Source organism: Chlorocebus sabaeus, chromosome 10 (assembly GCF_047675955.1).
Source record: "Chlorocebus sabaeus isolate Y175 chromosome 10, mChlSab1.0.hap1, whole genome shotgun sequence".
Classification (NCBI taxonomy): Eukaryota; Metazoa; Chordata; class Mammalia; order Primates; family Cercopithecidae; genus Chlorocebus; species Chlorocebus sabaeus.
This window is the reverse complement of record NC_132913.1, coordinates 57366099-57379081: the sequence shown is the minus strand read 5'-3', so window position 1 is coordinate 57379081 and position 12983 is coordinate 57366099. Positions and strand designations below refer to the sequence as shown.

The following is a 12983-nucleotide window of genomic DNA, read 5'->3' as shown; positions in this document are numbered from 1 at the left end:
GCTCAATATGGATGTCTTCTCTTTCATTCCTGATATTGGTAATTTGTGCCATCTCCTTTTTTATTCTTATCAATCAGCTCTCTTCCAGTTCAGCTGAGCTCCTGTCATCTAGGTTTATCCATTTTACAGACTTTTGCAAAGAACCAGATTTTGGACTCATTCATTTTCTCTACTGTTTTGCCATTACAACTTCATTGATTTCTGTTCTGATTTTTATTATTTCCTTTCTTTTACTTGCTTTAGGTCTAATTTGCTCTATTTCTAGCTTCATATGGTAGAAACTTAGATAATGATTTAGATATTTCTTTTTAATTTTTATGTATTTATGTATGTATGTATGTATGTATTTATTGAGACAGAGTCTCGTTCTGTCGCCCAGGCTGGAGTGCAGTGGTGCAATCTCTGTTCACTGCAACCTCCGCCTCCCAGGTTCAAGTGATTATCCTGCCTCAGCCTCCTGAGTAGCTGGGACTACAGGTGCGCACCACCACGCCCAGCTAATGTTTGTATTTTTAGTAGAGACAGGGTTTTACCACATTGGCCAGGCTGGTCTCAAACTCCTCGGCCTCCCAAAGTGCTGGGATTACAGGCGTGAGCCACTGTACCTGACCCTTCTTTTTTTAAAAAAAGTATTTGAAGTGACAAATATCCCTCTAAGAACTGCTTTAGCTGGATCCCACAATTTCAGTATATTGTGTTTACATTTTTACTCAGTTAAAAATATTTTCTAGGCTGGGTGAGGTGGCTCATGCCTGTAATCCCAGCACTTTGGGAGGTCAAGGTGGGCAGGTCACTTGAGGTCAGGAGTTCAAGACCAGCCTGCCCAATGTGGTGAAACCCCCTCTCTACTAAAAATAAAAAATTAGCCAGGCATGGTGTTGGGCACCTGTAATCCCAGCTATTCAGGACTCTGAGGGAGGAGAATTGCTTGAACCCAGGCAGCAGAGGTTGCAATCAGCTGAGATCACACCACTGCACTTGAGCCTGGGCAACAGAGGGAAATGCTGTCTCAAAAAAAAGTAAAAAAGATCTTTTCTAATTTCCTTGTGATTTCTGCTTTGATCCACAAATTACTTAGAATTATGATGCTTATCACAGATTTGATGATTTTCTGTTATTAATTTCTAATTTAATTCTGTGTGGTCAAAAAATGCTCTATAACTTCTTTGAAAATTGATACTTTACGACTTGACATATGGTTTATTCTAATAAACGATATTCCATGTGTAGTTGTATATTATATATATATTCTACTGTTTGCTGGAGAAGTTATAGATGTAGTTATGTCACAATAGTGTTGTTCAGGTCTCTTTTATCCTAGTTGATTTGCTCTCTACTTGTTATTGATTACTAAGAAGGCACATTGAAGTCTCCAGCTATAACTATAGATTTGTCTGTTTCTTCCTTCAATTCTGTCATTTATGTAATTTGGAGCACTGTTATTTTGTGCATATATGTTTACAATTTTTGTACCTTCTTGCTCTATTGAGAGAGGGAATTTGTTACATGTAATGCACAAAATAACTTGGGAAGATGGGAACTGCCAATGGTAGAAAAATAGCAACATTTTTCCAGCTTATGATAGGAAACCCAACAATGAATAAAAATTAACAAAGATCTACATAAATACATTTTTTTCCCCTAGACCTCATAGGATATATTTCAGTATTACTTGGCCTCTCCTATGAAGCAGACCTTAAGTCCAAATGTTGGTCACTAAGATGAAAAAAACCTACTGCAAGAAACATTTATAAAATAAAATTTTCTCTGTTTTTGACTTGGACAAAGGTGACAGATTATTCTAAACAAAAACTCATGAGGTGATGGCTTTTTAAAAAATCAAATATTTTCAAAAGACGTATTATATAACAAGCGTGTCATAGTAAAGAAAATACAAATGGGCTTTTTCTCGCAAGATGACGATCACCCTGGGGACTGAGGCTGGTGTGTGCCGCGGCTGCTCTCACCCTGGAAGAAGGCATTCGGGCCACTCTAACCAGATTCTTAAGTCGCTAGGGATAAAAGAAGGGTAGAGAGAGAAGCGACTCAATTCTGTAGTCTCTCGCTCACGAGCCTCCAGTCAAAAGAAGAGAATGGTGCAGCATCATCTTTAGGCACTGAGGCCCGAAAAGCCCATTTTAACTACAGGTCTGCTTAATCAAAGTTAAGGAGCAGAAGAACCAGCGCAGCTTTACTTTCCCTTCTCTAACATGGCCTCGAGGGCGGGGGGGGTGGTGGGAGAGGAGAGAAAGAGGAAGTTTCCGCTTGACCCCGCCCACGCCTCTGGGCGAGCCAATCCTGGCGGGCAGCTCAGCCTGCGCAAGCTCGCTGCCAGTAGGGCGCTGGGTGGACTCGGTGAGGTGATTGTTTTGGCACCTGTTGCCAAGGCTCCTCCCTCTCTCCTTCACCGGGCCGGCTGCGGACCAGGAGCGGGCCAGGGGCGGGCCGTTGGCAGCCTCCGCCCTCTCAACCTTCGCGGGGCGCGGGCCGAGGACCTCAGCTTTTTGGTTCACAGCGGGGCAGGGAGAGCCACGGGAAGGGCTCTCCAGGCGAGAGGCGGACTCCAGGCGAGAGGCGGACTCCAGGCGAGAGGCGGACGCCAGGCGTCGTGGCAAGGAAAAGGGACTAGCTCCACTTCGTTGTCAGCTGGGGACGAGAATCGACCCACGCTCCCACCTGGCTGCTCACGATCCATCGGAGACGATGTCGGCCTCCGGTGCCCGAGGCCTGCGGGCCACCTACCACCAGCTCCTCGATAAAGTGGAGCTGATGCTGCCCGAGAAATTGAGGCCGTTGTACAACCATCCAGCAGGTCCCAGAACAATTTTTTTCTGGGCTCCAATTATGAAATGGGGGTTGGTGTGTGCTGGATTGGCTGATATGGCCAGACCTGCAGAAAAACTTAGCACAGCTCAATCTGCTGTTTTGATGGCTACAGGGTTTATTTGGTCAAGATACTCACTTGTAATTATTCCAAAAAATTGGAATCTGTTTGCTGTTAATTTCTTTGTGGGGACAGCAGGAGCCTCTCAGCTTTTTCGTATTTGGAGATATAACCAAGAACTAAAAGCTAAAGCACACAAATAAAAAGAGTTCCTGATCACCTGAACAGTCTAGATGTGGACATAACCATTGGGACCTAGTTTATTATTTGGTTATTGATAAAGCAAAGCTAACTGTGCGTTTGGAAGGCACAATAAAACTAACTATAACTGGTAGCTAGTGCTTGATTCAATAGAAAAATAAAGCAAAGTTTTAATAACAGTCAAAAAAAAAAAAAAGAAAATACAAATGGCTCAACTATGGAAACTGCTCAACATCAGGAGAAATTAAAACTACACTGAGTTGCTACACTGAGTGATCTTTTGTACCCAGACAAAAGAGCTCAAAGCAAAGATCAAATAGTTTTATAACACAAAGTAACTTAGAATAGGGTAACTTACACATTACTGGTATTCACATAAATTGGTAAAACTCAATGAAGGGCAGTTTTACAATAACCATTAAAACTATAAATGTATGCAACTGTTGACACAGCAAATCACTCCTAAGAATTTATCCTAAAAATATAATTGAAAAAATGCAAAATAACATATATGTACTATTATTCACTGTGGTATCATTTATCAATGGCAAAGGATTAGAAATAATCCCAATGTTTATTAACAGTGGACTGATTAAATACACTCAATATATCATATAATGAAATGTTCTGAAGCTGTGAAACAGAATGAGGAAGATCATCATGTACTGAATATGAAATGGTCTCCAAGATATATTAATAGCAGAAAAATTCAAGGTGTAGAACAGTGTGCAAAAAGGGAGCTAAAAGAAAAAAATATATATACCTTCACACCCATGAATTTGTATAGGCATAAAATGTCTATGGAATAATAAAAAGGAAACGGATAGTGATTGATAGCAACTACTGAGTGGCTAGGGAAAGGGGTAAAAGGGAAATTTTTTCATAGTCTTTTTGCACTGTTTGAATGTTGAAAAATGTGAAAACATTACTTATTCCCCCCAAAATACATTTTTTATTTTCTGTAAATTTAATTGTTGCAATAATGTATCTATGCTGTTTAAAAATCAAGAGGTAAAAAAATATATCATTAGCCAAAATCTCTTCACCATCTTCTCCAAATCTTACATTCACTACCCCAACTTCTACGACTACACGTAATTTATGTATCTTTCCAGAATATCTTACACATATATAAGCAATATAAATACCACTATTTCTCCCCATCTGAATTTATGCCTTACCTTTAGTTATTCATCTCTGAGCTCTTTCCATGTAACAATATAGAAAACTTTCTATTCTTTACTACAGAATATTCCATTGTATGAATAAACCACAATTTAGCCAATTTCTCATTGATTAATGCTTAAGATGTTTTAATTTTTTGCTATCCCATTATGTATATCCAACTACCAATAAATAGATCACCATATTATTATAAGAAATGTCTCTAGTGGAGTTTTGATAGATTGAGATCAAAGCGAGTACAGTAAGCAATATTATAGTAGTTTTTACAGATTTAATACTAGAAAATTACCTATATTTCTCAAAAAATGCTTTTGTGTGGCAAAAAGCAGCGTAGCCTGGGTCCAGATGTTAGTAGTGTAGGGTCAGGGTTCAAACTAAATGTTTTCAAATTCTGCCTGCTTTTACTTACAAGGTGTGAATCTTAAGTAAGTTACCTCATCTCTGTGTGCCTGCTTCCTTGTCTAGAAAATGATAACAGCTACCTCTCAGTTATAATGAAGTTTATTATTATTATTATTTTATTATTTTTAGAGACGGAGTCTCGCTCTGTCTCCCAGGCTGGAGTGCAGTGGTGCGATCTCGGCTCACTGCAAGCTCCGCCTCCCGGGTTCCCGCCATTCTCCTGCCTCAGGCTCCCGAGTAGCTGGGAATTACAGATGCCCAGCTAATTTTTGTATTTTTAGTAGAGGTGGGGTTTCACCGTGTTAGACAGGATGGTCTTGATCTCCTGACCTCATGATCTGCCTGCCTCGGCCTGCCAAAGTGCTGGGATTACAGCCATGAGCCACCGCGCCTGGCCTATAATGAAGTTTAAAAGGATAAAAATGCAAAGCACTTAAACAGTACTTAGCATGTAATCAATGTATATTACATGTTAGCTATCATTTTTCATAGGAAAATTATTTTGACAGAAGAAGAAAAAAATAAAGGAGATATATTAATGTTCTTCAAGTTTTATGGAGGTGGGGGGGGGGGGCTAGATAATAAGGCCCTGTGAGAATCTTGTAACTATTTTCTTCCAATAAAAATGCACATACACAAACTACTTTACAAACAATGCTATGGAACTTAGAAGTTACATGAAGCTGCTCTATTTAGAATTCCAGAGTTAGAGAATAAAAGAGACAGATTCATTTAACAAGAGAGAAAAGATAAGGGAACTATGTAGGTTACTATCATCAGTCCTAACATGGTAGTAGAAATAGTGCTAGACTAAGATATTTCACTAAATTAGGAAGTCTAATAGATTACTGTGGAGCACAAGCTTGCTGTGTTAGAACATCTACTTACCATTCTTGATTATTTGCTATGCTTAACAAAATGTTTGATTAAAAAAGGTATTGCTGGGGGCGCCCAAGATGGCTGAATAGGAACAGCTCCAGCCTCCAGCTCCCAGCGTGAGCAACACAGACAACAGGTGATTTCTGCATTTTCACCTAAGGTACCAGGTTCATCTCACTGGGACGTGTCAGACAGTCAGTGCTGGTCAGCAGGTGCAGCCCAACCAGCAAGAGCTGAAGCAGGGCAAGGCATCGCCTCACCTGGGAAGCGCAAGGGAGAAGGGAATTCCTTTTCCTAGCCAAGGGAAACTGAGACACACAACACCTGGAAAATCGGGTAACTCCCACCCTAATACTGTGCTTTACCAAGGGTCTTAGCAAACGGCACACCACATTATATCCCACACCTGGCCCGGAGGGTCCCACGCCCACAGAGCCTCCCTCATTGCTAGCACAGCAATCTGAGATCTAACTGCAAGGCTGCAGCGAGGCTGTGGGAGGGGCACCCGCCATTGCTGAGGCTTAAGTAGATAAACCTGCTGGGAAGCTCGAATTGAGTGGAACCCACCACAGCTCAAGGAAGCCTGCCTGTCTCTGTAGACTCCACCTGTGGGGACAGGGCATAGCTAAACAAAAAGCAGCAGAAACCTCTGCAGATGTCAAGTCCCTGTCTGACAGCTCTGAAAAGAGCAGTGGTTCTCCCAGCACGGAGGTTGATATCTGAGAATGGACAGACTGCCTGCTCAAGTGGGTCCCTGACCCCTGAGTAGCCTAACTGTGGGACATCCCCCACTAGGTGCAGACCGACACCTCACACCTCACACAGGTGGGTACATTCTGAGACGAAGCTGCCAGAGTAACAATAAGACAGACAGCAACACTCGGTGTTCAGCAATATTCTATCTTCTGCAGCCTCCGCTGCTGATACCCAGGCAAACAGGGTCTGGAGTGGACCTCAAGCAAATTCCAACAGACCTGCAGCTGAGGGTCCTGACTGTTAGAAGGAAAACTAACAAACAAAAAGGATACCCACACCATCATCAAAGACCAAAGGCAGATAAAACCACAAAGATGGGGGAAAAGCAGTGCAGAAAAGCTGGAAGTTCAAAAAATCAGAGCACATCTCCCCCTTCAAAGGAACGTAGCTCATCACCAGCAACGGAACAAAGCTGGATGGAGAACGACTTTGACAAGTTGAGAGAAGAAGGCTTCAGTCGATCAAACTTCTCAGAGCTAAAGGAGGAACTACGTAACCAGCGCAAAGAAACTAAAAACCGTGAAAAAAGAATGGATGGATAACTAGAATAATCAATGCAGAGAAGACCATAAAAGAACTGATAGAGATGAAAACCATGACACGAGAACTACGTGACAAATGCACAAGCTTCAGTAACCAACTTGATCAACTGGAAGAAACAGTATCAGCGACTGAAGATCAAATGAATGAAATGAAGCGAGAAGAGAAGTGTAGAGAAAAAAGAGTAAAAAGAAATGAACAAAGCCTCCAAGAAATATGGGATTATGTGAAAAGACCAAATCTATGTCTGATTGGTGTGCCTGAAAGTGACGGGGAAAATGGAACCAAGATGGAAAACACTCTGCAGGATATCATCCAGGAGAACTTCCCCAACCTAGTAAAGCAGGCCAACATTCAAATTCAGGAAATACAGAGACCACCACAAAGATACTCCTCGAGAAGAGCAACTCCAAGACACATAATTGTCAGATTCACCAAAGTTGAAGGAAAAAATGTTAAGGGCAGCCAGAGAGAAAGGTCAGGTTACACACAAAGGGAAGCCCATCAGACTAACAGCAGATCTCTCGGCAGAAACTCTCTAAGACAGAAGACAGTGGGGGCCAATATTCAACATTCTTAAAGAATTTTCAACCCAGAATTTCATATCCAGGCAAACTAAGTTTCATAAGTGAAGGAGAAATAAAATCCTTTACAGACAAGCAAATGCTTAGAGATTTTGTCACCACCTGCCTGCCCTACAAGAGATCCTGAAGGAAGCACTAAACATGGAAAGGAACAACCGGTACCAGTCATTGCAAAAACATGTCAAAATGTAAAGTCCATCGACGTTAGGAAGAAACTGCATCAACTAGCGAGCAACATAACCAGCTAATATCACAATGACAGGATCAAGTTCACACATAACAATATTAACCTTAAATGTAAATGGACTAAATGGTCCAATTAAAAGACACAGACTGGCAAATTGGATAGAGTCAAGACCCATCAGTTTGCTATATTCAGGAGACCCATCTCACATGCAGAGATACACATAGGCTCAAAATAAAGGGATGGAGGAAGATCTATCAAATGGAAAACAAAAAAACAAAACAAAAGCAGGGGTTGCAATCCTAGTCTCTGATAAAACAGACTTGAAACCATCAAAGATCAAAAGAGACAAAACAAAGAAGGCCATTACATAATGGTAAAGGGATCAATTCATCAGGAACAGCTAACTATCCTCAATATATATGCACCCAATACAGGAGCACTCAGATTCATAAAGCAAGTCCTTAGAGACTTACAAAGAGACTTAGACTCCCATACAATAATAATGGGAGACTTTAAGACCCCACTGTCAACATGAGACAGAAAGTTAACAAGGATATCCAGGAATTGAACTCAACTCTGCACCAAGTGGACCTAACAGACATCTACAGAACTCTCCACCCCAAATCAACAGAATATACATTCTTCTCAGCACCACATCGCACTTATTCCAAAATCGACCACATAGTTGGAAGTAAAGCACTCCTCAGCAAATGTAAAAGAACAGAAATTATAACAAACTGTCTCTCAGACCACAGTGCAATCAAACTAGAACTCAGGATTAAGAAACTCAATAAAAACCGCTCAACTACATGGAAACTGAACAACCTGCTCCTGAATGACTACTGGGTACACAACGAAATGAAGGCAGCAATAAAGATGTTCTTTGAAACCAATGAGAACAAAGATACATCATACCAGAATCTCTGGGACACATTTAAAGCAGTGTGTAGAGGGAAATTTATAGCACTAAATGCCCACAAGAGAAAGCAGGAAAGATCTAAAATTGACATACTAACATCACAATTAAAAGAACTAGAGAAGCAAGAGCAAACACATTCAAAAGCTAGCAGAAGGCAAGAAATAACGAAGATCAGAGCAGAACTGAAGGAGACAGAGACACAAAAACTTTCCAAAAAATCAATGAATCCAGGAGCTGGTTTTTTGAAAATATCAACAAAACTGATAGACCGCTAGCAAGATTAATAAAGAAGAAGAGAGAGAAGAATCAAACAGACACAATAAAAAATGAAAAAGGGGATATCACCACCAACCCCACAGAAATACAAACTACCATCAGAGAATACTATAAACACCTCTACGCAAATAAACTAGAAAATCTAGAAGAAATGGATAATTTCCTGGACACTTACACTCTCCCAAGACTAAACCAGGAAGAAGTTGAATCCCTGAATAGACCAAGAGCAGGCTCTGAAATTGAGGCAATAATTAATAGCCTACCAACCAAAAAAAGTCCAGGACCAGACGGATTCACAGCCGAATTCTACCAGAGGGACAAGGAGGAGTTGGTACTATTCCTTCTGAAACTATTCCAATCAATAGAAAAAGAGGGAATCCTCCCTAACTCATTTTATGAGGCCAACATCATCCTGATACCAAAGCCTGACAGAGATACAACAAAAAAAGAGAATTTTAGACCAATATCCCTGATGAACATCGATGCAAAAATCCTCAATAAAGTACTGGAAAACCGAATCCAGCAGCACATCAAAAAGCTTATCCACCATGATCAAGTGGGCTTCATCCCTGGGGTGCAAGGCTGGTTCAACATACGCAAATCAATAAACGTAATCCAGCATATAAACAGAACCAAAGACGCAAACCACATGATTATCTCAATAGATGCAGAAAAGGCCTTTGACAAAATTCAACAGCCCTTCATGCTAAAAACTCTCAATAAATTCGGTATTGATGGAACTTATCTCAAAATAGTAAGAGCTATTTATGACAAACCCACAGCCAATATCATACTGAATGGGCAAAAACTGGAAGCATTCCCTTTGAAAACTGGCACAAGACAGGGATGCCCTCTCTCACCACTCCTATTCAACACAGTGTTGGAAGTTCTGGCTAGGGCAATCAGGCAAGAGAAAGAAATCAAGGGTATTCAGATAGGAAAAGAAGAAGTCAAATTGTCCCTGTTTGCAGATGACATGATTGTATATTTAGAAAACCCCATCGTCTCAGCCCAAAATCTCCTTAAGCTGATAAGCAACTTCAGCAAAGTCTCAGGATACAAAATTAATGTGCAAAAATCACAAGCATTCTTATACACCAGTAACAGACAAACAGAGAGCCAAATCATGAATGAACTTCCATTCACAATTGCTTCAAAGAGAATAAAATACCTAGGAATCCAACTTACAAGGGATGTAAAGGACCTCTTCAAGGAGAACTACAAACCGCTGCTCAGTGAAATAAAAGAGGACACAAACAAATGGAAGAACATACCATGCTCATGGATAGGAAGAATCAATATTGTGAAAATGGCCATACTGCCCAAGGTAATTTATAGATTCAATGCCATCCCCATTAAGCTACCAATGACTTTCTTCACAGAATCGGAAAAAACTGCTTTAAAGTTCATATGGAACCAAAAAAGACCCCACATTGCCAAGACAATCCTAAGCCAAAAGAACAAAGCTGGAAGCATCACGCTACCTGACTTCAAACTATACTACAAGGCTACAGTAACCAAAACAGCATGGTACTGGTACCAAAACAGAGATATAGACCAATGGAACAGAACAGTGCCCTCAGAAATAATACCACACATCTATAGCCATCTGATTTTTGACAAACCTGACAAAAGCAAGAAATGGAGAAAGGATTCCCTATTTAATAAATGGTGCTGGGAAAATTGGTTAGCCCTAAGTAGAAAGCTGAAACTGGATCCTTTCCTTACTCCTTATATGAAAATTAATTCAAGATGGATTAGAGACTTAAATGTTAGACCTAAAACCATAAAAACCCTAGAACAAAACCTAGGTAATACCATTCAGGACATAGGCATGGGCAAGGACTTTATGTCTAAAACACCAAAAGCAATGGCAACAAAAGCCAAAATTGACAAATGGGATCTAATTAAACTAAAGAGCTTCTGCACAGCAAAAGAAACTACCATCAGAGTGAACAGGCAACCTACAGAATGGGAGAAAATTTTTGCAATCTACTCATCTGACAAAGGGCTAATATCCAGAACCTATAAAGAACTCAATCAAATTTACAAGAAAAAACAACCCCATCAAAAAGTGGACAAAGGATATGAACAGACAGTTCTCAAAAGAAGACATTCATACAGCCAACAGACACATGAAAAAACGCTCATCATCACTCACCATCAGAGAAATGCAAATCAAAACCACAATGAGATACCATCTCACACCAGTTAGAATGGCAATCATTAAAAAATCAGGAAACCACAGGTGCTGGAGAGGATGTGGAGAAACAGGAACACTTTTACACTGTTGGTGGGACTGTAAACTAGTTCAACCATTGTGGAAAACAGTGTGGCTATTCCTCAACGATCTAGAACTAGAAGTACCATTTGACCCAGCCATCCCATTACAGGGGATATACCCAAAGGATTATAAGTCATGCTGCTATAAAGACACATGCACACGTATGTTTATTGCAGCACTATTCATAATAGCAAAGACTTGGAATCAACCCAAATGTCTATCAGTGACAGACTGGATTAAGAAAGTGTAGCACATATACACCATGGAATACCATGCAGCCATAAAAAAGGATGAGTTCGTGTCCTTTGTAGGGACATGGATGCAGCTGGAAACCATCATTCTCAGCAAAATATCACAAGAACAGAAAACCAAATGCTGCATGTTCTCACTCATAGGTGGGAATTGAACAATGAGATCACTTGGACACAGGAAGGGGAACATCATACACCGGGTCCTATTGGGGGGAGGGGCGGAGGGGAGGGATAGCATTAGGAGATATACCTGATGTAAATGACGAGTTAATGGGTGCAGCACACCAACACGGCACATGTATACATATGTAACAAACCTGCACGTTGTCCACATGTACCCTAGAACTTAAAGTATAATAATAAAAAATGTTCCCCCCCGCAAAAAAAATATATTGCTAAGCTTGACAGTCTCCAGACTATTAGAAAGAATAACTGAATTTAGCTGGACAGCTAAGTTTCTAAGATTAATGTTAAAAAATTCCAGTTAAGTTTCTACATTTTAGCAACACATAGAAAACATAACTCTTAAATGATTCTATTTATAATAAAAGCAAAAAAAAAAAAAAAAAAGCATGGGAAACATAGAAGCATTTTGGTGGGGGTGGGGCACTACCTATCACTTCCATGGCTGAAAATAGTACTGGATGTGCACTAAGACAACAGAGAAATAAAGACTTAAAATGGGACATATTATTATCAGATTATATGATCATAATTATGGCTCAAGCCTGTAATCCCAGCACTTTGGGAGGCCGAGACGGGCGGATCACGAGGTCAGGAGATCGAGACCATCCTGGCTAACACGGTGAAACCCCGTCTCTACTAAAAAAATACAAAAAAAAACTAGCCGGGTGAGATGGCGGGCGCCTGTAGTCCCAGCTACTCGGGAGGCTGAGGCAGGAGAATGGCGTAAACCCGGGAGGCGGAGCTTGCAGTGAGCTGAGATCCGGCCACTGCACTCCAGCCTGGGCGACAGAGCAAGACTCCGTCTCAAAAAAAAAAAAAAAAAAAAAAAAAAAAAAAAAAAAAAAGGTAAATTATTAGAACAAAAAACTTTGGCAAGTGGCCAGTCACAAGACTATACAAAGATCAATGGTATTCTTACATGCCAGTAAAAATTAATCAGATAATGTAACAGAAGATACCATTTAAATAGAAATCACAACCATAAAACCTCTAGGATTAATTAGCTTTATAAAAAAAAAAAAAATGCTCCAGACTTGGACAATCTAAAATTCTATTAAAAGTGTTGTAATCCCAGCACTTTGGGAGCTGAGGGGGGTGGATCACTTGAGGCCAGGAATTTGAGACCAGCCTGCCTGACCAATATGGTGAAACCCTGTCTCCACTAAAAATACAAGAACACTAGCCGGGTGTGGTGGTGCACACCTGTAATCCCAGCTACTTGGGAGGCTGAGGCACAAGAATCGCTTGAACCCAGGAGGTGGAGGTTGAAGTGAGCTGAGACTGTGCCACTGCATTCCAGCCTGGGCAGCAGAGTAAGACTGTCTTCCCCCACCCCCCACAAAGAGTATTAAAACACCTGACTAAATGAATATATAAACCATGTTCAATGTCTTAAAACTATAAACTGAAGATAATTCCAAACTAAAATCTTGTAGGATTTGGGAAGTA

At 40.6% G+C, this 12983-nt stretch overlaps 1 protein-coding gene and 1 pseudogene across 3 annotated transcripts in view; one reads left to right on the top strand and one right to left on the bottom strand.

Moving 5' to 3' along the window:
• Positions 1–12983, bottom strand: part of UBR3 (ubiquitin protein ligase E3 component n-recognin 3) — a 268897-nt gene that overhangs the window by 15766 nt on the left and 240148 nt on the right. The window lies entirely within an intron of this gene.
• LOC103217283 (mitochondrial pyruvate carrier 2 pseudogene) lies at positions 2647–3218 on the top strand (annotated as a pseudogene).